Consider the following 22585-nt stretch of genomic DNA (forward strand, 5'->3'; position numbering starts at 1 on the left):
AATCCGCCTTACAATGCAGGGTTCAATCCCTGGTCAGGGAACTAAGATCCCACATGCAGCGGGGCAACTAAGCCCGCGTGCCACAACTAATGAGGTCACGTGCCTCAGCTAGAGCCCGCGTGCCACGAACTACAGAGCCCACGCACTCTGGAACCCCCGCGACACAACTACAGAGCCCACGTTCCCTGGAGCCTGTGCGCCACAACTAGAGAAGAGAAAACCCGCACACCACAACTAGAGAGAAGCCCACACACCACAACAAAGAGCCCACGCGCCGCAATAAAGAGCCGGCATGCCACAACTAAGACCCAGTGAGGCCAAAAATAAATAAAATAAATAAATAATAAATAAATCTTAAAAAAAAAAAAAAGAGCTAATAGACACCATACCAGAGGATTTAACAAGAGATGACTTGGACAGGAGTGCTTCTGAACCAGTGCCAGACAATGAGGAAAAAGACATGGGAGAAGTAGTGCCAGAAAACAGATTGACATTAGACACTCTGGCAGAAGGGTTCTGATAATTAAAAACTGCTTTTGACTTCTTTTACAACATGGACCATTCTATGATACTGGTGCTGAAACTAAAGCACACAGTGGCCGAAGGATTAATACTTTATAGAAACATTTTTAGAAAAATATAAAAGCAAAAAAGTCAGATAGAAATGAGGATGTAAGGACTTCCCTGGTGGCACAGTGGTTAAGAATCCGCCTGCCAATGCAGGGGACACGGGTTTCAGCCCTGGTCTGGGAAGATCCCACATGCCGCGGAGCAACTAAGCCTGTGTGCCACAACTACTGAGCCTGTGCTCTAGAGCCTGCAAGCCACAACTACTAAGCCCACGTGCCACAACTACTGAAGCCCATGCACCTGGATCTCGTGCTCCGCAACAAGAGAAGCCACTACAGTGAGAAGCCCATGCACCGCAACGGAGTAGCTCCTGCTCGCCGCAACTAGAGAAAGCCTGCGCACAGCAACGAAGACCCAACGCAGCCAAAAATAAATAAATAAAATAAATAAATAAATAGCTCCTCTATACTACATTAAAAAAAAAGAAATTAGGATGTATTTTTGTCAAGTTACACCCTGTGTGTGTACCTCTCCTGCCTCCCCTCCAACCTCCTCCACCTCTTCCACACCTGAGACAGCAAGACCAACCCTTCCTCTTTCTCTTCCTCCTCAGCCTACTCAATGTGAATCAAGACTACTAGGATGGGGCTTCCCTGGTGGCGCAGTGGTTGAGAGTCCGGCCTGCCGATGCAGGGGACGTGGGTTCGTACCCCGGTCTGGGAAGATCCCACATGCTGCGGAGCGGCTGGGCCCGTGAGCCATGCCTGCTGAGCCTGCGTGTCCGGAGCCTGTGCTCCGCAACGGGAGAGACCACAGCAGTGAGAGGCCCATGTACCGCAAAAAAAATAAAATAAAGCAAAAAGACTACTAGGATGAAGACCTTTGTGATGATCCACTTCTACTTAATGAATAGTAGGCAGTCATCATGTGCTACAGTTAATAAACTTATTTGTTATGTATGTGTGTGTCTTTCTATGAAAATCTAATAACTACTGCAAGAACCATGAGACATTGTGTCATCACCACCATCATCATCATTGCCTAAATATCATCATGTAGAACATCATATTCAAGACTTGTATTGAAGTGGCTAGCCTACCTTATATAGGAATAAGGTGATACTTAATATAAAATTAATAATGTATTAGTTTTCCTACTGTTCTATAACTTTGCTTTCAAAGTTATATACATTACCATACAGTATGCCTCTGTCTTCCCTTCTAATTGGAGAAACTGCGTATCACGATGTCACCATAGGTAAGTGGATTTTTAAAAATGTAAGTGTTTCCAACACTGTATTATGAATATGACTGTATGCCATAACATTTTTATAAGGATTCATTCACTGTATAAGCTAAGCTACTGTGAAGCAATTGTATCAATTACACTAAGCTTACCATGAAGTAATCATATTGCTGCTTCTGTATTATTATATTATATATATATATAAATATATCTGTATATAAATATGAATTTGTTTTTACACATTATCTTTTCATTTGTGATGTCTAGAGTTAGTAATTCACATAGTATCTACAGTGTTTCATATCATATACAATAATATGGATGTTAGGTACTGACATAATCTCATAAACAGATGACATTAACTTGTATTGATATAGTCTCTAGTTTATTGTAAGAGTACAATAATATTATATATAGTATCATGTATTTTGTATAACGGTACTATTATCATATAGTAGTACTATTGTATAATAGTGTATGTGTAGCATATAATATTGATACAAGTAACATAAAATATGTGTTAATTGACTATATTATCGGTAAGGTGGTCAGCAGTAGGCTATTGGTTGTTAAGGTGCGGGGGAGTCAAAAATTATATATGGATGTTTGACTGCACTGGTGTTGGCACCCCTAACCCCCATGTTGTTCGAGGGCCACCTGTACAAGCATCCTTGAAAAGATAGCCTGGATCAAAGGCAGTCATTGCCTCTGCTTACAACATGTGCAAAACCATGAGAGATCCATGGAGAATTGTCTCCCAACATTTAGTAGACATTTGTAACAAGTAATATGCATAAACTGAAAGAAAAATATTTTACTTTAAACAACTGCAGTCACTTGGTGATGGAATGTATATACCTATGGGGCACTGCACAACTCCTCAAACCTTGGAATCAGATTGGACACCACTACCCCATTCCCTGTTCCACATTGATTTTCTTAGAGGACTTGCTTTTTATCACAGCAACCACCAAAAACCTAGATTCAGAAATATCTCATGTCATCAAAAAGTAGTGCTATCTCATGTTGAAACTGAACTACCTCAAATTAGTAGTTTATGTGGTATATATCAGATGTTGAGGATTACTGTGTTTTTCTCAAAAATTTGACACATCCCATGGTGCTCTTGTGAGCTCACTGAGGCACTTTGGGACAACTTGGGAACTATAGCCCTAAGCAGTGGTGGAAGAAGCACTGATTCTGAATGACCTCACAGAGTAGCGCTGTTTCGGTAGCCTAGACTAAATGGTTGTTGTTATACCAGAGAGAAATAAACTTCTATCCTCTTCCAGTCAGATCTGTGGATGTTTTTGTTGCAGTAGCATAGTCTCTATCCTAATTAGTACAATCTCCTAATAAATTGGGCTGCGTCTCATAATGTAGTATTTGATGACATGTTCTTGTATTGTGAAAACAGTATTCACTATGTGTTTCTTTTGTCTTTCCAACTTCAGTCATCACCTCAGTCCACATTTATTGAGCCCCTGCTATGCCCTGGCAGTGGGTTAAATCAAATCCAAGTCCACTTCTATGTTCCTCAGTCCCCTCAGCTGCAGGCCAGCTGCTCTTGAGCATTTAGCCACGTCTAAGCAAATCCCCTCCCCATTTAGCAAGTAGGGTCTGAAAGTTGCATTGACGCTTTACTCCCAGGAGTAGCTGGTGTGCCTTTGTTGCTGACTGGGCTTGGACCTGGAACTCAGTAAGAAGAACTTGGGTGATTTGAACTGAAATGCGTGCATCAGTCCTTTTTGGCCAGTCTGGTTAGGACTAAGAACCTTCAGGCAAAAAGCCAATCTGACACATCCAGCAAGACACAGAGTGTGTTCAGAAAGAAGCAAGCACACAGGCAGCAAGATAGAAGGTACTTGTTGTCACTGCCAGTGCTGAGCTGGCTTAGACTACTGCTGGGGTGGTGAGCACTGTGTGTGTCTGTGCAAAAGGGAAGCAGGAAGGAGAACAGACTCTGGCCTGTCAGTGATTGAAGGAAGAGGAGAGACAAAGGATGGCTGGGCTGGCCTTGGGTAGTGTTGGGAGAAGCAGACCCTATGTCCATTCACTATTTTGCAACCTGGGGCTCGCGCGCACACAAACACACACAGCTAGGAATGGGCCCTGGCACCTTCCAGTTCTTCAGCATGGAGAGAAGAGAATGCTGAAAGAGTTTCAGTCTTCCCACACCCAAAATGAGTGACATTTTAACGTACATTAATTGCTAGTAAACTTGACCCAATAAGAGTCCTAGAATCTGAACAATCCATGCCAACTTTCTTCTTGATGGCAGCACAGGGAAGAGGAGAAAGATGATGGAGGGGGCGCTTTGCTTCTCTTAAAGCATATTCTGTGTAATACTCATGGACTTCTTATAGCAGGAAGAGTTTATTTACCTAAGGATCTCAGAAGGGTTGAAATAAAGCAAGATTTTAGGTAAATTTTGAATAAATGAGAAAATTTGTCTTGATTTGAAACCAGGTTTCTGGTTTCAGAATCTATTGTTATATGTTATTTTTAACATGTAGGTTTGCTTAAAGTATTTTATTGACAGAGAAATATAGATGCAGTAAAAAAAATCAAGCAGTACAACTCTTAGCCAACGTGATGGGTGAAAAAGTGATACTTTGGTTTTATTTGCACTTCTTTAATGATGGATGAATTTGAGCATGTCTTCCCATGTTTAAAAGCTTTTTCTGTGAACTGCCTAATCATAGCCTTCATCCATTTTGTTTCTTTTTCTGTTGGTATTTTTCTTATCGTTTTGTAAGAATTCTTATGTGAAGAAAATTAGCATTTTGTCTGTCACAATTGTTTTAAGTATTTTTCTAGGGTCTTTTAGTGTATTAAAGGTATTTTTCCATGTAGGAATTTTTAATCAGCTTGGTGTCTCATCCCAGGATCCCCATATATTCATGTCTGAGTGCTGGGAGCAACAACTAAAAGAGCTTTCAGTTAAAGAACACTCACTCAATTAAAACAAAAACCTCTGTCAGACAGTGAGAGAATATAAGCAACACTATTTGTATTCATTTCCTGAGGCTGCTGTAAAAAATTACCATTACTGGGTAGATGAACACGACAGAAATTTATTGTGGCACAATTCTGGAGTCCAGAAATCAGAAATCAAGATGTCAGCAGGACTGTACTCTCACTGGAGGCCCTAGGGAACAATCCATTCCAGCCTCTTCCATCTTCTGATGTGCCTTAGCATTTCTGGGCTTGTGGCCTCATCATTCCAAATCTCTCTTCATGTTACCTTCTCCTCTGTATGTCTGGTTCTTCTCTGTGTATTTATCTTATAAGGATACAGATGGTTGCATTTAGGGCCCACTAGGATAAGCACCTCCTCTCAAGATTGGTAATTTAATCACATTGGCAAAGACCTTAACAGATTCCAGGGATTTGACGTGGATATCTTTTGGGGGCTATTTTTTGGCTTACTACGTGACTCTTAAATACCCTAATAACAGTAAAATTTAAAATGGGGAATGAGGTGCTCTCCCCCTGCTTTGCCCTGCACCTCAGTAGTGCAGGGGGACAGTGCAGGATGCTGGCAGCAGAGTCCAGGGACATAACATTGTAACTCAGCTGATTTAATCCTAAGGACCCAAGAGAAGGTCCCTGTGGGCATCCAGAATTATTTAAAATGAGGAGTGGGGAGAACTTTGCAGGGGGCTGGGATCCTGCATTAGCAGGAGAGGCAAGAACACCCCAAGACTTTACTATTTGAACAGTTTGTAACAAGACCAGTACACAAAACCTGTGGCTGGCTTGGAGGAGGTCCAGAAGAGGCTCCCTGCACCCCCTAGTTTGCAGCTGTTAATCCGACAGGTCAGCCTGTTCCAAGGGACTCAACTCCTGGCCTCTAGGGCTGCAGTGTGCTCTGCCTCTGGGAGAATAGCCAGCTTGGTGCTTGTCAAGGCTTCACTGCCCAACCCCAGGCAGCTTGGTCCTTCAGGCTGATTCTGGGTCTGGATGGTGTGTTCCAGGCCCAGCCTGGGCCAGTTTCAAAGGTCACCCCTGTGCCATCTCAAACCAGCTTGGACTCTGGGAGATGTAGGATGGAAATGGCCAAAGATCCAGGGTGTACACCAGGCCAGAGGCAAAATGCTGGCAGTCTGTGGGCTTATGCAGTGGGAAAATACTCAGACATAGTGCAGTGGGGTCCTCCATACCCAGACCTTGCAGGCAGCACCAGCGTATCAAACAGTCTGAGAGCTACGGGCAGCTAGGGTATGCTGGTAGGGCTGGATGGGCTTGACATTGTTAAACATCTTATTTATTTGGTTGCACTGGGTCTCCTTGCAGCTTGCGGGCTCCTTAGTTGTGGCTTGCAGCCTCCTTAGTTGTGGCTCACCGGCTCCTTAATTGAAGCATGTGGGCTTCTTAGTTGAAGCAGGCAGCCTCCTTAGTTGAGGCAGGCGGGCTCCTTAGTTGTGGCTGGCGGGCTCCTTGGTTGTGGCATGCGAACTCTTACTTGCGGCATGCATGTGGGATCTAGTTTCCTGACCAGGGATCGAACCTTGGTCCCCTGCATTGGTAGTGCAGAGTCTTATCCACTGTGCCACCAGGGAAGTCCCTTTTGTTTTTCTTTTAAGAAAGTACAAGTACAAATTATGTTATTGTCTTTTTCCCGCTGGCCTGCCTACTGATCTGTTGCTTGAGAGAATCCAGTGCATCTCCCACAAATACTCAAGTAGCTGGGGAGTGTCCTGGCACCCAACCTTCTGTTCTGCCCTGTTAGTGTGAAGCCCCTGCTCAGGCTGTCAAGGGGGAGGGACACAGGATGAAATCTGGCATCTCTGGAGCCTTGGGTTTAGCACTGAATTAGGAAAGACTGTTGCAGTGGAAAGCTTGGGATGGGGGTTCAAGGGCTAACTGCCAGGATTTGACTTTCAGTGATAAGATGTGGAGGTGGGTGAGTTTAGTGCAAAGAACTGGGTTTTACTTCCTGGGAGTCTGTTCATTCTGCTCTGGCTGAACCTAGGTGCTCTTTTTTTTTCTCCTATATGGTTGTTTGTTTTCGGCTTTAGCTTACTGCAGTATCAATTTCTGTCAGAGTTTGTTAAAAAGGCACTTTGAATAACCAAAGGCCAGGATGAAAGTAAAATAGGGAGACTTTAAAATGTTGTTTGTTTTTACATAACTTTAATTCCCACCCAGGGTTAAACAAAGTTCTGTTCAGTATAAAGAATGCCCATTGGCTTGGGCAAAGTTTTAGAGCTGGGGGAGAAGCAGTGATAGCCCTGGAGTTGGAGACCCACCCTGTGGTACTGGAGGTATTTGGTTGCACCTACGGGCTCCAAAACACCAAGAAAAAAAAAAAAAAAGAATTGTAACTTCTGTTATAAACTAGCTATATTCCTGAAAAGTTATATGAAAAATTTCTAAACCAATTCCTAGTCACAATGCAATAGGTGAGCTCTCCAAAGAAACTTCACCAGAAAGTTTCATAAAGCAAGGCCCTTGCAGGGCCAGGATTAGAGTGAGGCAAGTAAGTGGTGGCCAAAAAACTCAGCAATCAAGATGAATAATACGTTACTAATCTAACAAATCAGAATTAATGCAAAAAATTCATGATGAACAAATTATTAAAATTTTACATGAAGACAGGATCTTTGCATTTCTGAGGACAGGATCTTTTCCAGTCTGAGATTTCAAGCACCAGCAATTGCTTCAAGGGGGGGTAAGTCCACTTCTTCATGATGCAGGGATGGAGAGAAATTTGTAGGTAACAGGCCTCATATGCCCTTATTCACCACTTTGCTCAAAGTGACGCCATTTCTTTTGTCTGCACTATAGGTAAACACCTTAATCATGGCTTGTGTATTCAGTGACTGGGTGGGAGTGTTCACCACCTTTTCTTAAGATCTTTATCAGTGTTGCCTGGGTTAACTTGAAAGCTTCCCCGAGATAGACTTTCAGCTGAAATCTAAAATGGCCCTCACAATTAGACATATGGGCTGGGCAACGGTGATGATGATCAGTGGCACCCTAGTAACCCCCAGAAATAGAATAGAATTGTTTTGTGAAACCTGCATGCACGACTACTATGTGATGAACAGTGCTGGGACCCAGGGGGGTTCAGAGGCAGAAAAGAAAATAGGTTAAATCCACTTTGACCGTATGTGGGAGCCTGGGTTGGCATTCTCAAGAGGTACCACTGGTACTTAATTTTTTCTTTGTTTCCTTTCGCCCAGTGGGTAGAAAGTCCCCTCCTTGGGCAGACACCAGTTGTGCAATGATGAATGAAAGGGTTGTGTGCTGGGTATTTTCCATTTTTTCCCACCAGATCCACTTTCTCAACAAGGATCCCTGGTGCTCTCTCTTTGAGTTGGGTTAGGAAAATGGGAGGCAACAGCAGAAGATAGAGGAGGGAGAAGAGAAGGGTTGGGGTATTTAGTGCCCTGGCTCCCTTCCAGCTGGGCTTCAGATTGGCTGCATTCCTCCACTGAAGGACCCAGCTGTTCAGTGCCTCTTCTCAGTTGTTGTCTCTGAGCTTTGTAACTACTCCCTCCACCTGTCTCTTTAGACCTGGGGTAGGGGGTGTTCTAGCCCTGAGGGGTCTCAGCATTCCTCATTTGTTTCCTTAACCCTACCCACACCTTGTAAATAGCCTTATATTAAACCCTCTTCCTCCATTGACCTCTGTTGGTGTGGCATCTGTCTGTGGCAGGACCCTGACTGATGTCAGTCGTAGGTGCCTATCACCCAGCAAAGGTGGGGCACAGTCCTGGCCTCAGGACCCTTGACTCTGGCAGTTACCTTTCCCCTTAGAGAATAAAGCAGCCCTGCCTGGCATTTCCTGGCTATAGATCCTGTGCACAGTCAGGTGCACCTGTGAATGAGTGAGCTGCAGGAAGTTTAAAGAACATTGTCCTTAGGTGAAGCTAAGGACAATGGAGTGGAGGAGTGGAAAGAGCCTGAGTTCTTGAGGACGTCATTGAGAAGCTGATCAACACTGTTACTGGAGCCCATCCTAATTCTGGACTTATCCTACAGTGACACAGTGAGAGGAAGCTGTACAATCAGCCTTTTACACTGGTGCATTAAAAAAAAAAAAAGCTGAGTGGTAAATTTAATGTGGCATAGACATAGTGGTCACCAGCCAGCAATGGAAAGCAGTGGAATCAAATACTGCATGTGAAAGCCTGGTGCGCAGGGCTTGGGCCATCAGAGCTGCTTCACTGTTCACTCAGCCTCACTGAAAGCAGGTCTTCTGTAGCAAGAAGACCTGATTCCTTTTAGAAAGAGTGCCACTGCTTAGGTTGATTTCTTTCTTGCTTTGAGAGTTCTCACAAGCAGCAATATTAATAGGGTTGTTTTCTTTTTCTTTCCCAAGCTAGCACTGAAAGTGCTGATGAATATAAATAAAAATGAACCAGTCAACAAAATCTAAGTGATAGCAGTTAGAATGATGAATACCTTCAGGTGGTAGAGAAGATGGGTGTGTGTGTGTGTGCACGCGTGTGTGTGAGTGCACGCGTGTATGTGTGTAAATTCAAGCTCTACACTAGATTTTGCATGTATAGATTGCATTTCAATTTCATTTTTAAAAATAAGTCATATGAGATAGGCTAGCTGATAAGTGATACTGTGTATAAAAAAAATTTCTTACGGGCTTCCCTGGTGGCACAGTGGTTGAGAGTTCGCCTGCCGATGCAGGGGACACAGGTTTGTGCCCCGGTCCGGGAAGATCCCACATGCCGTGGAGCGGCTGGGCCCGTGAGCCATGGCCGCTGGGCCTGCGCGTCTGGAGCCCATGCTCCACAATGGGAGAGGCCACAACTGTGAGAGGCCCGCGTACCGAAAAACAAAAAACTTTCTTCCTACTCCTAGCTCTGCCATGGATCTGTCTTCCATACTGCTGATCACAGCTTGAAACTCTAATATGTAACCCACTTGATAGAATTTTAAATAGATTCGCAGAAAGTTGCAGCTAAGGCTAAAGAAGGCCTGGAATCTTCTATGTTTGAACTTTTGGAAGCCCTGAGTCACCACATAAGTCAGGCTACCCTACTGAAGAGACCACGTGGAGGGAGAGGTCATGTACCAACAGATGGAGATCCCAGTCTTCCCGTCATCTCTGCCAAGGCAGAGATGAATGATACCTTCTCGAAGGTCAAAAAATTCCAATTATATGTATATTAAGTATGTAAAACAACACAGCCCTAAAAACTATGTAACACATGCTTCTTTTGTGATATTCTTCTCCATGGCCTAGATGTTGCAACTTATGATTTATTTTCCTAATAAATCAACCTTATGGCAAACAAAGGATTTCTTCACTCCTCCAAAGACTAACATATGACATTGCAAGTTAGAGTCATCTGTCTCACAACTATTCATTGTCAATTTCACGTGCATGGATGCCTGTGAAAGTCTTTGAGTGGCAAATGTTTCTACAGTGCCACCTTGCCCTTCCTTTTCAGAAAGGAATGCGTTCCTGAGCTCCATACCCCAGAATCTAACACTTCCATTCTGCCCACATCACACTGTTTACCCTGCAGCTTGGTCTGTGTTGCCAGGCCAATTCAATGTCCTTAGCACTTGGTCCCCAACCTTCCACTGGTTTTTTTATATTTGGTCAGTATATGGACTCTATTTCCAGTTAAAAAAAAAGTTAATTTGGGCTTCCCTGGTGGTGCAGTGGTTGAGAGTCCGCCTGCCGATGCAGGGGACATGGGTTCGTGCCCTGGTCCAGGAAGATCCCACATGCTGCGGAGTGGCTGGGCCCGTGAGCCGTGGCTGCTGAGCCTGCGCATCCGGAGCCTGTGCTCCGCAACGGGAGAGGCCACAACAGTGAGAGGCCCACGTACCGCAAAAAAAAAAAAAAAAGTTAATTTAAGTCAGGGTCAAAAGTCAAAGCATTTCAAATAGTGGGTGATAAACATACATGAAAGTGGTTTATAAAGTAGGAAAGACTTTGGAAACTGTAAATAGCCAAGCTAATATTGGATATTATGGATTTTCTGAATTAATGGATATGGTTACTAGGGCAGAAGTTTTTGTCAGCATGAAAGACGTTGAACCAGAGAGGGACAGGAGGCAGAAAACCTAGAGAAGAAAGGTTGGAAGCTTCTTCATAAACCTGCCCACCATGGAAGAACAGTCTTCTCTTAGGCCTGTCGGGTCAGAGCTTTTTGCTCAGGTCACCTAAGCTTGCACCATCCTCCTCTGGCAGCTTTTCAAATTCCACCCTTTCCAGCCACAATCTGAGAGCATTTGCCTGACCCCTACTCCAGAGGGTAAAACTGTTTGTCAGCATTTCACCTAGGTCCTTGACCCCGCATGAGCTCCAACTGGACCATTCATTCGGTGTTATTCATAGAAACAGTGTCTTCAAAGAATCAAAGCAGGAGTCTTTAAAAGCAGTTTGCAAGTGAAATGTGACTCTCCCAGGCCAGTGGCCATGCACTAGAGACACATGACTGAGCTGGTTTCAGGCTGAGCTGCATGATTTGCTGGCAAGTGCCAGTTCCCAGGGAGCCGCTGCCCCCTTGTGGCTCAGCACTGGCCAGGAATTATTCCGTGACGGGGAGAACACTTGGCAAAAGTCTGTAAAAGATTATTGGTGGGCTCTTTCTGGCCCTTAGATTTGTTGGTTCAAATAAAATTTCCTTTCATCTCATGGCTTTTTAATATGTAATATTTCTTCTTTCTTTTAAGAAAACGAATTTTTAAAAGGCATATTTTATCATAATTATAAAAGTAGTATATACTCCTTGAAGAAAAATTTGTGTAAAATTATTTAATTTTGTTAATTTTTGATGTATTTCCTCCTTAATTTTTTTATTTCTCCATATAAGGAAACCTGATTTTACTTGGAGACAGAAAAAAAAGCCACAGAACTATGGAATCTAATTTTATCATAAATGTATAAACATGATCTCTACAATAAGAAAATCAACTTTTGAATATGCTAGAGTACTAAGAAACAGTTGCCTTTTTTTTCACAAAATTTAAAATGTAAAGGGTGGCATTTTAGATCATAGAACTTCATAAACTTTGCCTGTAATTTCAGTTCTATGGATTAAGATTACTATAGTGAATGCAATTATTAGACACATTAAATTGAATATTATCTCAATTTCAAGACAGAAGAATGAAACTCCTTGCTCTAAAGATAGCCTGTGAGAGTTATGGTAATTTAGCAGTGTAAATGATCCAGTCATTGGCAAATGCTTCAGATGTGATTTCAGATGTGCTTTCAGATGTGATTGGTCATATTTCTAAATGTCATGTAGATATGTTGCTTCCCCCAACTATGGAGAATGTAGAAACAAAGGCTTGGATCTGGGCATTATAGGAGGAGATAAGAATGAGTCGTTTGTGTCTCTAAATTACTTTCCTTCTATATCTTGTCTGTGTCATCTAGTTGTGTATACAATATAATATAAATATGGGGGATGGTGTCAGAGACAGTCTGTGGACAAGAACAGGAATGAGCTGGGAGGAAGTTAAACATATCTTTAGCTTCTTTATCTGATCTTTTATTTTCCTTTGAGACCCTGTGACTAAGAGAATATTTCAGTGTGGGTCAGGACCAATCCCGATTGGGGGTTTGGGGAGCAACAGGGGAAAGGAGCCCTGTAACAAGAGTTCTCAATCTTTTTGATCCACAGATCACTTTAACTTTTTTCTATAGGAAGAAATTCCACAGTCCACCTACTTCTTGTGTATCACTTTAAAAAAATGTATATTAACATATTACCACTTTCAACACAGAAAAAAACAGAACTTCCTTATGTAAAGACAGCCTTTACAGAATTATGGGGAATTATGTACTTTGGTCATTTAAATGATCCAGTTATTGGTGATTGCAAATGGCCATTACTATGCATACATACAAATTAATACTGTATAAACTTAATTTCACAAAAAAGTCTGCTGAATATTAAATAAGTATAATACCTCGAGGCCTCTGATCACTGTTATTATACATTTCTATATGTTAACATGATTAATCGGTGCCCTATTTTTGGTGCTCTACGTTTTAAATCTACTTTTATTCTTTGAAATATGTAATATTCAAATCTAATTCATGGTGGAAAATATTTATCCCATATATTTTAGTGGGATTTGCATTTTAGACTCATCTATGGAGATGATCTGAAGGGTCCAGAGAGATCTACTTCACCAGCTTTTTATAAAAGTAGTAACATAGGGTGCTCTACTCTAGGGCATGTGAAGGCAGAGCAAAAGATGGGGCCCACGTTTCTCAAGCTGCAGTTCATCAGAGCTGAGGATGCAGAAAGCCAACCAAGGCCACAAGTACCTGTGTCAGGTTCACAGCTCTAATCCTCCTGGCCTGTGGTTTCTCTTACCATCTCAGTTGAACACCTTCACTGTGATAGAGACTATTGGAAAGAATTCCTCATGCTCCAAGGAAATTTGTTAGTTTTACCTCTCATCTATCTACTCCAGCTTTCTGCCATCCTTGCCAATTTCTAAAGGGAGAAGAGGAAATTACAAAACTGAAAGCTAATGCCGAACCAGTGATTAGCGGTAATTACCAACTTGATGTCTACTGATCAGATCCAGAGAGACAATGCCATTTTGGGCAACTCTCAACCCAGTTGCTCCTCAGTTTACACATCTGTAAAGGACATTGGTCCAGTTATACTTCAGTCTGTACTAGTTCAAACTCTAGGAATATGTATTTCATACTTGGGCTTCACAGACAGAAAAAGTGTTTGGTTTAGCCAAGAAAAACAAAACAAAACCCAGTGTATCAAAATAACTTTATACCTTAAAAAAAAGATAAATAAATAGTGCTTTCTTAAAAATAAATACTGTTGATCAAATATTCCAATAAACTAGGATGTAGATTACTTAATGTCAAGACTCATGGCCAGGTGAGCCACGTCCCGCACCTGGTGAGGAAGTGGCTGTCCCTGGAGGTTGAATGAGAGTGATTTCTTTCTGACTGTTGCAACCTGCTTTACCGCCTGAATTTCAGACTCTCCTGCTGTTCAGAATACTCTTACCTTCCTAAATCTGGCCATAGAATACAGAAGCCAACAGAACTGACTTAAGCTAGCCAGCCCACAAATAGATATTAAACACCTGCTGTACGTCAAGCTAGGAATATAGTAGAGAAGATGACAGGTAAGTGTTCTAGCCTCATGGAATTTATAGTCTATAGCAGACATCAGGTTTTTAGTTTCCAGAAGTGAGAGTTGTTTGCTTTTCAGAGAAACTTAAGAGTATGATCCTATAGGCTCTGCATGAACAGGGCTATGTTTCATTCCTCACTGTAGACCCAGTGCTCAGTACATAATAGATATCCACAAATGTTCATGGCATAATTGAGGGAATAATCAGATATAAACTGGATACTTAACAAAAGACCTAAACCAAGTTTGAGATATGCTCCAAGAGTTTGTTCAAGATCATCTGGACATTCAGTCTCATTCGCTTTTTCAGAGTAATGAAGGAAAAAATTGCAGTTCACTGTTGGCCGAGAGTCAGAACCTTGTTTCCTTTGTGGTGTGTGGGTTGTGTATTTGTTTGCCAGTTTGCGGGGGAAGGAAGGAATTCAGGGAGGTTAGTGGTTTTGTTATTATTTTGTGAAGCCTCCTGGGCTATTTTTTTCTTCCTTTAATCAACAAATATGCACTATGCTAGGCATTGTCCCAGGCACTGAAGAAACCATGATGAGCAGGACTGGCGAGAACTCTGTCCTCTGGGATCTTCTATTTCAGAACTCTTCATGGACTGGTGGGCTATTCTTTTCTCCACTTACTTTGGATGACTCTAATGATTACATACCACTTTTATAATGAGAACCTTTTTAAGAGGGTAAAAAAAGAGACTTCTTCTACAAAGTATGGATATAAATCTGAGTTTTCAGTACAACTCTGAGTGAGCATATTTGGGCAGCACTGCTTCCATTGCACAAAATGAAAAGACTAGGCACTAGTTCACCACAGGGAGTATGTAATTAGGCACAACCTTTTCAGAAAGAAATTTTGCAGTTTCTTTCAATATTTTAAATTTTTTTATCTTCTAAGTGATTCCAGTCTTTTGAATTTATCCTACAGAGTGCTTGCACAAATAAAAAAGGATATATATATATATATACACACACACATATATGTGCAACATTATCTGTGATGGTGGAAAATGAAAAGTAACTGAAATGTCCATCACTAGAGTATTGCATAATAGGTAATTGTATGTCCATATAATAGAATACAATACTGTTCTCTTTAAAATGAAGTACAGGGCTTCCCTGGTGGCGCAGTGGTTGAGAGTCTGCCTGCCGATGCAGGGGACACAGGTTCGTGCCCTGGTCCAGCAAGATCCCACATCCCGCAGAGCGGCTGGGCCGGTGAGCCATGGCCGCTGAGCCTGCGCATCCGGAGCCTGTGCTCCGCAACGGGAGAGGCCACAACAGTAAGAGGCCCGCGTACTGCAAATAAATAAATAAATAAATAAAAATAAAATGAAGTACAGACTTGGGAAAATATGATATATTGTTATAGGATCAGGGATAAAGCCAAAAAACAGCGGGGTTTTTTCTTAAAAGTATAGTTTTGTATAATATAGCCAACATTTCAGGTGTTCTGAGCTCCTTACATATATCTTATTTACATCTCACAACAACCCTATGAAATAATTACTATTATCATCCTCACTTTCCAGGTGAGGAAACTGGGTCAAATTGTAACTTGCTTAATGAACACAGATACCTGACTTTGAGCTCACGTACTTAGTCACTCTGCTATATCCAGGATCCAATTACACAATTCTCTCTTTAGCTTAGACTAGTTTCAGTTGGGATTTTCAACTTTCAACCAAGGGAGTTCTCATAAACAATCCAAATATAGATCAATAAAAACTAGATAAATTATGACACAATGATATAATGAAATGCTATGTAGCTCTTAAAAGGAGGAAGCTACATATATTAACATGAAAACAAACAAGGGAGAACAAGTTTACAGAATATATATGTGTATATATATATATATATTTACATCTTTATTGGAGTATAATTGCTTTACAATGGTGTGTGGGTTTCTGCTTTATAACAAAGTGAATCAGTTATACATATACATATGTTCCCATATCTCTTCTCTCTTGCGTCTCCCTCCCTCCCACCCTCCCTATCCCACCCCTCCAGGCGGTCACACAGCACCTGAGCTGATCTCCCTGTGCTATGCGGCTGCTTCCCACTAGCTATCTACCTTACGTTTGGTAGTGTATTTATGTCCATGACTCTCTCTCGCTTTGTCACAGCTTACCCTTCCCCCTCCCCATATCCTCAAGTCCATTCTCTAGTAGGTCTGTGTCTTTATTCCTGTCTTACCCCAAGGTTCTTCATGACATTTTTTTTTCTTAAATTCCATATATATGTGTTAGCTTATGGTATTTGTCTTTCTCTTTCTGACTTACTTCACTCTGTTTGACAGACTCTAGGTCTATCCACCTCATTACAAATAGCTCAATTTTGTTTCTTTTTATGGCTGAGTAATATTCCATTGTATATATGTGCCACATCTTCTTTATCCATTCATCCAATGATGGACACTTAGGTTGTTTCCATCTCTGGCTATTGTAAATAGAGCTTCAATGAATATTTTGGTACATGACTCTTTTTGAATTATGGTTTTCTCAGGGTATATGCCCAGTAGTGGGATTGCTGGGTCATATGGTAGTTCTATTTGTAGATTTTTAAGGAACCTCCATACTGTTCTCCATAGTGGCTGTACCAATTCACATTCCCACCAGCAGTGCAAGAGGGTTCCCTTTTTTCCACACCCTCTCCAGCATTTATTCTTTCTAGATTTTTTGATGATGGCCATTCTGACTGGTGTGAGATGATATCTCATTGTAGTTCTGATTTGCATTTCTCTAATGATTAATGATGTTGAGCATTCTTTCATGTGTTTGTTGTCAGTCTGTATATCTTCTTTGGAGAAATGTCTATTTAGGTCTTCTGCCCATTTTTGGATGGGTTGTTTGTTTCTTTGTTATTGAGCTGTATGAGCTGCTTATAAATTTTGGAGATTAATCCTTTGTCAATTGCTTCATTTACAAATATTTTCTCCCATTCTGAGGGTTGTCTTTTGGTCTTGTTTATGGTTTCCTTTGCTGTGCAAAAGCTTTCAAGTTTCATTAGGTCCCATTTGTTTATTTTTGTTTTTATTTCCATTTCTCTAGGAGGTGGGTCAAAAAGGATCTTGCTGTGATTTATGTCATAGAGTGTTCTGCCTATGTTTTCCTCTAAGAGTTTGATAGTTTCTGGTCTTACATTTAGGTCTTTCATCCATTTCGAGCTTATTTTTGTGTATGGTATTAGGGAGTGATCTAATTTCATACTTTTACATGTACCTGTCCAGTTTTCCCAGCACCACTTATTGAAGAGGCTGTCCTTTCTCCCCTGTACACTCCTGCCTCCTTTATCAAAGATAAGGTGACCATATGTGCGTGGGTTAATATCTGGGCTTTCTATCCTATTCCATTGATCTATATTTCTGTTTTTGTGCCAGTACCATACTGTCTTGATTACTGTAGCTTTGTAGTATAGTCTGAAATCAGGGAGCCTGATTCCTCCAGCTCTGTTTTTTGTTCTGAAGATTGCTTTGGCTATTCAGGGTCTTTTGTGTTTCCATACAGATTGTGAAACTTTTTGTTCTAGTTCTGTGAAAAATGCCAGTGGTAGTTTGATAGGGATTGCATTGAATCTGTAGATTGTGTATATGTTTTATAATAGAAGTTTGTACAGAAAACACAGAAGTATTGATAGTTCAGTGTCATAAAAGCAGTACTGCAATAAAATCCTTATAATACAAGTTTACACAAATGAGTTTCTTTTTGAAATACCATTTTATCAGTTTTTTCCTGAGCATAAAAGTCTTCCAAGCTCACTGTAGTAGGCAATTATTGTTTACTTAGGAGAGGAGAATGGGACTAGAACAGGGAAACTCTTTCACCCCACACATTTCTGAATTGCTTGAATTTATTAGTAGCCGAGTTTATGTGATGAAAACCCAACTTAAACTGCTAAAAACAAACAAAAAATGTGTTGTGGGGGATATTGAATGGACAGCATGCCAGTTCACAGAATCAAAGGAAAAGCTGACCAACTAAGCATAAACCGTGGCAGGGTAGACAACTGGGGCGCCCCAGGGACCCCACGGCCTGGAACCGGAATGCTGAGCTCCACCAAGACTCTCTGGGTCTCGGGTTTCTGCTCCCCATGGCATATTGGCCTCATGCTCTCCTACTGCAGCCTTTCTTTGTAGTGAGGGATCATGGCTTCCAGCAGCTTTCAGTGACAAAGACTCTCAATCCCACCACCTAAAAGGAAAAGGGCCCTTCTCTGAGGGAGGACTCTGAATGGTCAGAAACCCACTGCAGACCAACCTCTGTGACCAGGGTAGGGGGAATTATTACTGGTCATGACTGGTCTAATTTGGACCAGGTGCTCACCCTTCAACCTATCACCAGGGTCAGGGATACAGGATCTTGTAAGAAGGCGGCAGCTCCATTCAGCCAGAAGTCTGGAGTGGAGTGGAGAAGGAGAGTGGGAAGCAGAAACAGTGCTTTTTTGGAGCAGAAGAAGGAAGAGCTGCTGGGCAAAACAGGTGATTAGTGTATGCTACATGAGCATAATTTTCTTCTAAATATTTTAAAGTTATTTTCATTATGTGTATACATACATATATACATTCAAGTGCCAAGAATGTATTTATAAGGATATTCTCTGAAACAGTTTTATAATCATTAAAAACTGTAAGCAGCCTATAGTTAACATCTACTGATATTTTGTCTTCTTGAATTTTTCCCTCTGGGAACATTGCACCCAAGTGCTCATCTCAGCTGAACCAATCACATATCACCGTACTTCCTGTGACTACAGCAATTGGCCTGAAGGGTGGGTGTGTGATCCAGCGTGAACCGATTTGTCTTGGCCCAGAAAAGGGTCATTCTCTTTTCAGGTAGTGAGGCAGTGGGGCTGTGACTCAGGCAGACTTTTTCACCTGGAGCTGTTACAAAAGAGTCATCTCCTGTCAGGTCAGGAAGCTGCTAGGATACGATCTGGAGCCGCCAATTCTGCCTCCCACACAGGGGGTAAAGCTAGTCTATAAAGGAAGCTGTTTATGCTGAAATAAACAGAGATGAGACACGAAGAGACAGGGAGTCCTGATGGGTTAGAGGCCCTGGTCCCAGGCACCCTCTGAGGCTAACGCGCCCCCGCCCCGTCCCCCCCACTCTTCTGCAAATATGACTAAATGGGCCAATTTCCTCCTTACCTAAGGCTAGTTTGAATTGGGATTCTTCCAGTTTCAGCCACGAGACTCCTAATATCTGACTACAGATCAATAGAGCTGGGTAACTTATGGCACAATAAAATACTTTTAAGTGTAGCTTTTAAAAAGAACAAACTACATATATTGACGTAAAAAACAAATATAAGGAGAGAAGCAAGTTTATAGGGCAGGGGTGTGTTTCTGTGTGTGTGTGATTTTATATACACCACATACTTACGGAGACTGTGTTCCAAAAGGTTAATATTGGTTACCTCTGGAGGCTAGTATGGGAAAGACTTTCATTTTTTAAATATATTTCTGTATATATTTTTTTAAATAAATTTATTTATTTATTTTTGGCTGCGTTGGGTCTTCGTTGCTGCGCATGGGCTTTCTCTAGTTGAGGCGAGCGGGGGCTACTCTTCATTGCAGTGCACAGGCTTCTCATTGCGGTGGCTTTTCTTGTTGCGGATCATGGGCTCTAGACTCGCAGGGTTGAGAAGCTGTGGCACACGGGCTTAGCTGCTCCACAGTATGTGGGATCTTCCCAGACCAGGGCTCAAACCCGTGTCCCCTGCATTGGCAGGCGGAGTCTTAACCACTGCACCACCAGGGAAGCCCTCTGTGTAGTTTTTTTAACTTTCTGAAAATCATATACCACTTTTATAAAACTTTTAAGCCAAAAATAACTACAGGACATAATGTAATTGTGGCACATTTATGTTATACAACTTCCCACTTCATTGCCTCTATTCCATTTAAGAACAGAGGTCTGGGAATTTGGAGACCAGGCTTCTAGTCCAGACTGTTTTGCATGTATTCTGTAACCTTGGGCAAGTTGGTTTGCCTCTGCAGGCCTCAGTTTCTTCCTCCTTAAGAGGGGTACTTAAGTAACAGTAGCTACTATTTCAGTGGTTTCCATGTGCCAAGTGCTGTGCTGAGCAGTTTCCTCACAGCAGCTCCATGGGTTGAGCATTATCCCCCTTTTACAGATAAGAAAACAGAAGCTCAAGTAAATCTTGGAATCAGAATTCATTTCACGTTTAGCCCATCCCCCAAAGCCATGTTCTTTTCACTACACACTCTCCCTGCCACCTCTTGCCTCACAGTCTCACAGTTTCCTAGACCTGGAATGCACTTAAATCCAGGACTTGACTCAAAATCCTCTATCTGGAAAACACTATCTTTCTAAATTAAACTTAGGTCACTTTTGTTATTGCTATGTCTGTTCTTTTTTTTTTTTAATATTTTATTTATTTATTTGGCTAAGCCAGGTCTTAGTTGTGGCATGCAGGATCTTTAGTTGCAGCATGCGGGATCTTTCAGTTGCAGCATGTGGGATCTAGTTGCCTGACCAGGAATCAAATCCGGGCCCCCTGCGTTGGGAGCGCAGAGTCTTAGCCACTGGACCACTAGGGAAGTCCCTCTGTCTATTCTTTATGTTACATCAAACTCTAAGACAGAATGTCTCAACCTCAGCACTACTGACATTTTGGACTGAAAATTTCTTGGTTGTTGGGAGCTGGATGTCTTTGGCAGCATCCCTGGCTTCTACCCGCTATATGTCAGGAGCACCCACCTTTCAACTTGTGACACCAAAGATGTTTCCAGACATAGTCGCAAATGTCCCCTGGGGGAAAATCACCCAGGGTTGAGAATCAGTGTTCTAAAAGAAGGGAAAAGGCAAATTCCTGCATTAACCCTGGAGTAAAATTGTATTGAAAAGAGACATGGAATCTTGTATTTTTACCTGCATGATTCTTGGACTCTACCAGCTCTGGCTAAAGTCAGCTCCAGTGTCTCACATTATTTGCTCTGTGCAGAACACTGTACCAGTTACACATACATTATACATCCAAGATTTAGGGAAATGGGGAAGGAGAATAAACCTTGCCCTCTCAAAAATGACTCTACTTCCTTAGTGAAATTCACATTTGCCTGAGAAGAAAAGAGCCACATGAGGCTGCTGAGTGAGAATGGATATTCGACAGGGAACAGTGGTAATTGAATACAATGCTGATTTTATTCCAACCAAATAAAGCAATACATAGGTCACCTGGGCAATAAGCTTAACTCAAGGGACAAAAGCCAAAAAACAAGGATTTTGTTGTTGTTTTATCAGTCACTGCCCACTTACACAACTCATCTCAGAAAATATGGGTTAAAAAATCTCATGCATAGAAACATAGGAAAAGAGAAAAAGGGAAAAATGAAGTTCATCTAGTGTGCAGTTGAAGGTGGTTTCTCCAATTTCCTTTCTGGTCCATCAGCATGGTCCACTTCGGATTACCTTAATATCATGACCATCGTCCCTGCAAATCGAACAACCATAAAAACATTTATTATTAAATTTCCCCCTGTACCCATCTTGAGTTCTTGTGGCTGGACTAAAAATAAAATGGACACAAGACAGATTAACATGAGAAAAAGAAATTTTCATTCCTGTGCACGGAGTTCTCATAGAAATGGGACCTAATAAGTGACCAAAGCAGGCAGATTTTATACATTTTAGACAAAGAAACAATAAATTTGTGAGGAATTGACAAAGAAACTTAGGCTCTGGGAGCTTAATTAGTAAAGAATCTAAAGAGAGCTTTGACTTGGGGTAGTAAATTAAAGAAGTAACAAGGTTTGTTTATACAGGCTTTTCAGCTCTGAATTCCCTATGTTTGGTGATAAGAGTGTCCTTCTACCTCAAGAAGCAGGGAGTGCATCTTTCATATGATTTATTTCCTCCTCTCAGGGAGACAGAGAGAAGGGTCAAAGTGTAACTCTTGCATCGGCTCTTTCTTAAGTAAATTTAATTCAAAATAATTAATATGGCATTGAGGCATATTTTGGGGTGGCTTGCCCTGGGCCTCAACAGTTCCCTCTTCTAAAACTTCCTTGGCAATCTCACATATTAAAAGTCAAGCTGATAGAGTGTTCCATCCCACTAAACCAGTCTCTCAGACTTGACAGTAAGTCAGATGAGTTAAGCTCATTTCAGGTGATGCAGGTGGCATCCCAAAGTTAGGCCTATGCTGCAAGCAATCAGGCATTAATAAGAGGCATGTCGGAACTTCCCTGGTGGTGCAGTAGTTAAGAATCTGCCTGCCAATGCAGGGGACACAGGTTCGAGCCCTGGTCTGGGAAGATTCCACATGCTGCAGAGCAACTGAGCCCATGCGCAACAACTACTGAGCCTGCACTCTGAAGCCCACGAGCCACAACTACTGAGCCCTCGTGCCACAACTACTGAAGCCTGTGCACCTAGAGACCATGATCTGCAACAAGAGAAGCCACTGCAGTGAGAAGCCCGTGCACTGCAATGAAGAGTAGCCCCCGCTTGCTGCAACTAGAGAAAAGCCCCAAAATAAATAAATAAATAATTTAATTTAAAAAAATAAATAAGAGGCATGTCTATGGAAACAAAGGAAAAACAGAGGTTAATGATTGGAGCAGATTATAAACCAGTTTCTGCGCCCAGGGGTCAGTCAGTTAAGATTTCTAGATGTCAGGGTCACAGCATCTTT

At 41.8% G+C, this 22585-nt stretch overlaps 1 protein-coding gene across 7 annotated transcripts in view; it reads left to right on the top strand.

Annotated features, from left to right (window-relative positions):
* Nucleotides 1–22585, top strand: part of LOC137223746 (RE1-silencing transcription factor-like) — a 190578-nt gene that overhangs the window by 33690 nt on the left and 134303 nt on the right. The window contains exon 8 of one of the 7 annotated variants that reach the window (XR_010943034.1): nucleotides 1184–4681. The exons of 5 other annotated variants lie outside the window; for them this stretch is intronic. The gene's annotated coding sequence lies outside the window, so the exon portion shown is untranslated. Of the gene's footprint in view, nucleotides 1–1183; nucleotides 4682–22585 lie in introns of those variants that run through there. One more of the 7 variants, XR_010943035.1, reaches the window with a different exon arrangement.

The sequence above is a fragment of the Pseudorca crassidens genome, chromosome 4 (genome assembly GCF_039906515.1).
Source record: "Pseudorca crassidens isolate mPseCra1 chromosome 4, mPseCra1.hap1, whole genome shotgun sequence".
In the NCBI taxonomy this organism is placed as follows: domain Eukaryota; kingdom Metazoa; phylum Chordata; class Mammalia; order Artiodactyla; family Delphinidae; genus Pseudorca; species Pseudorca crassidens.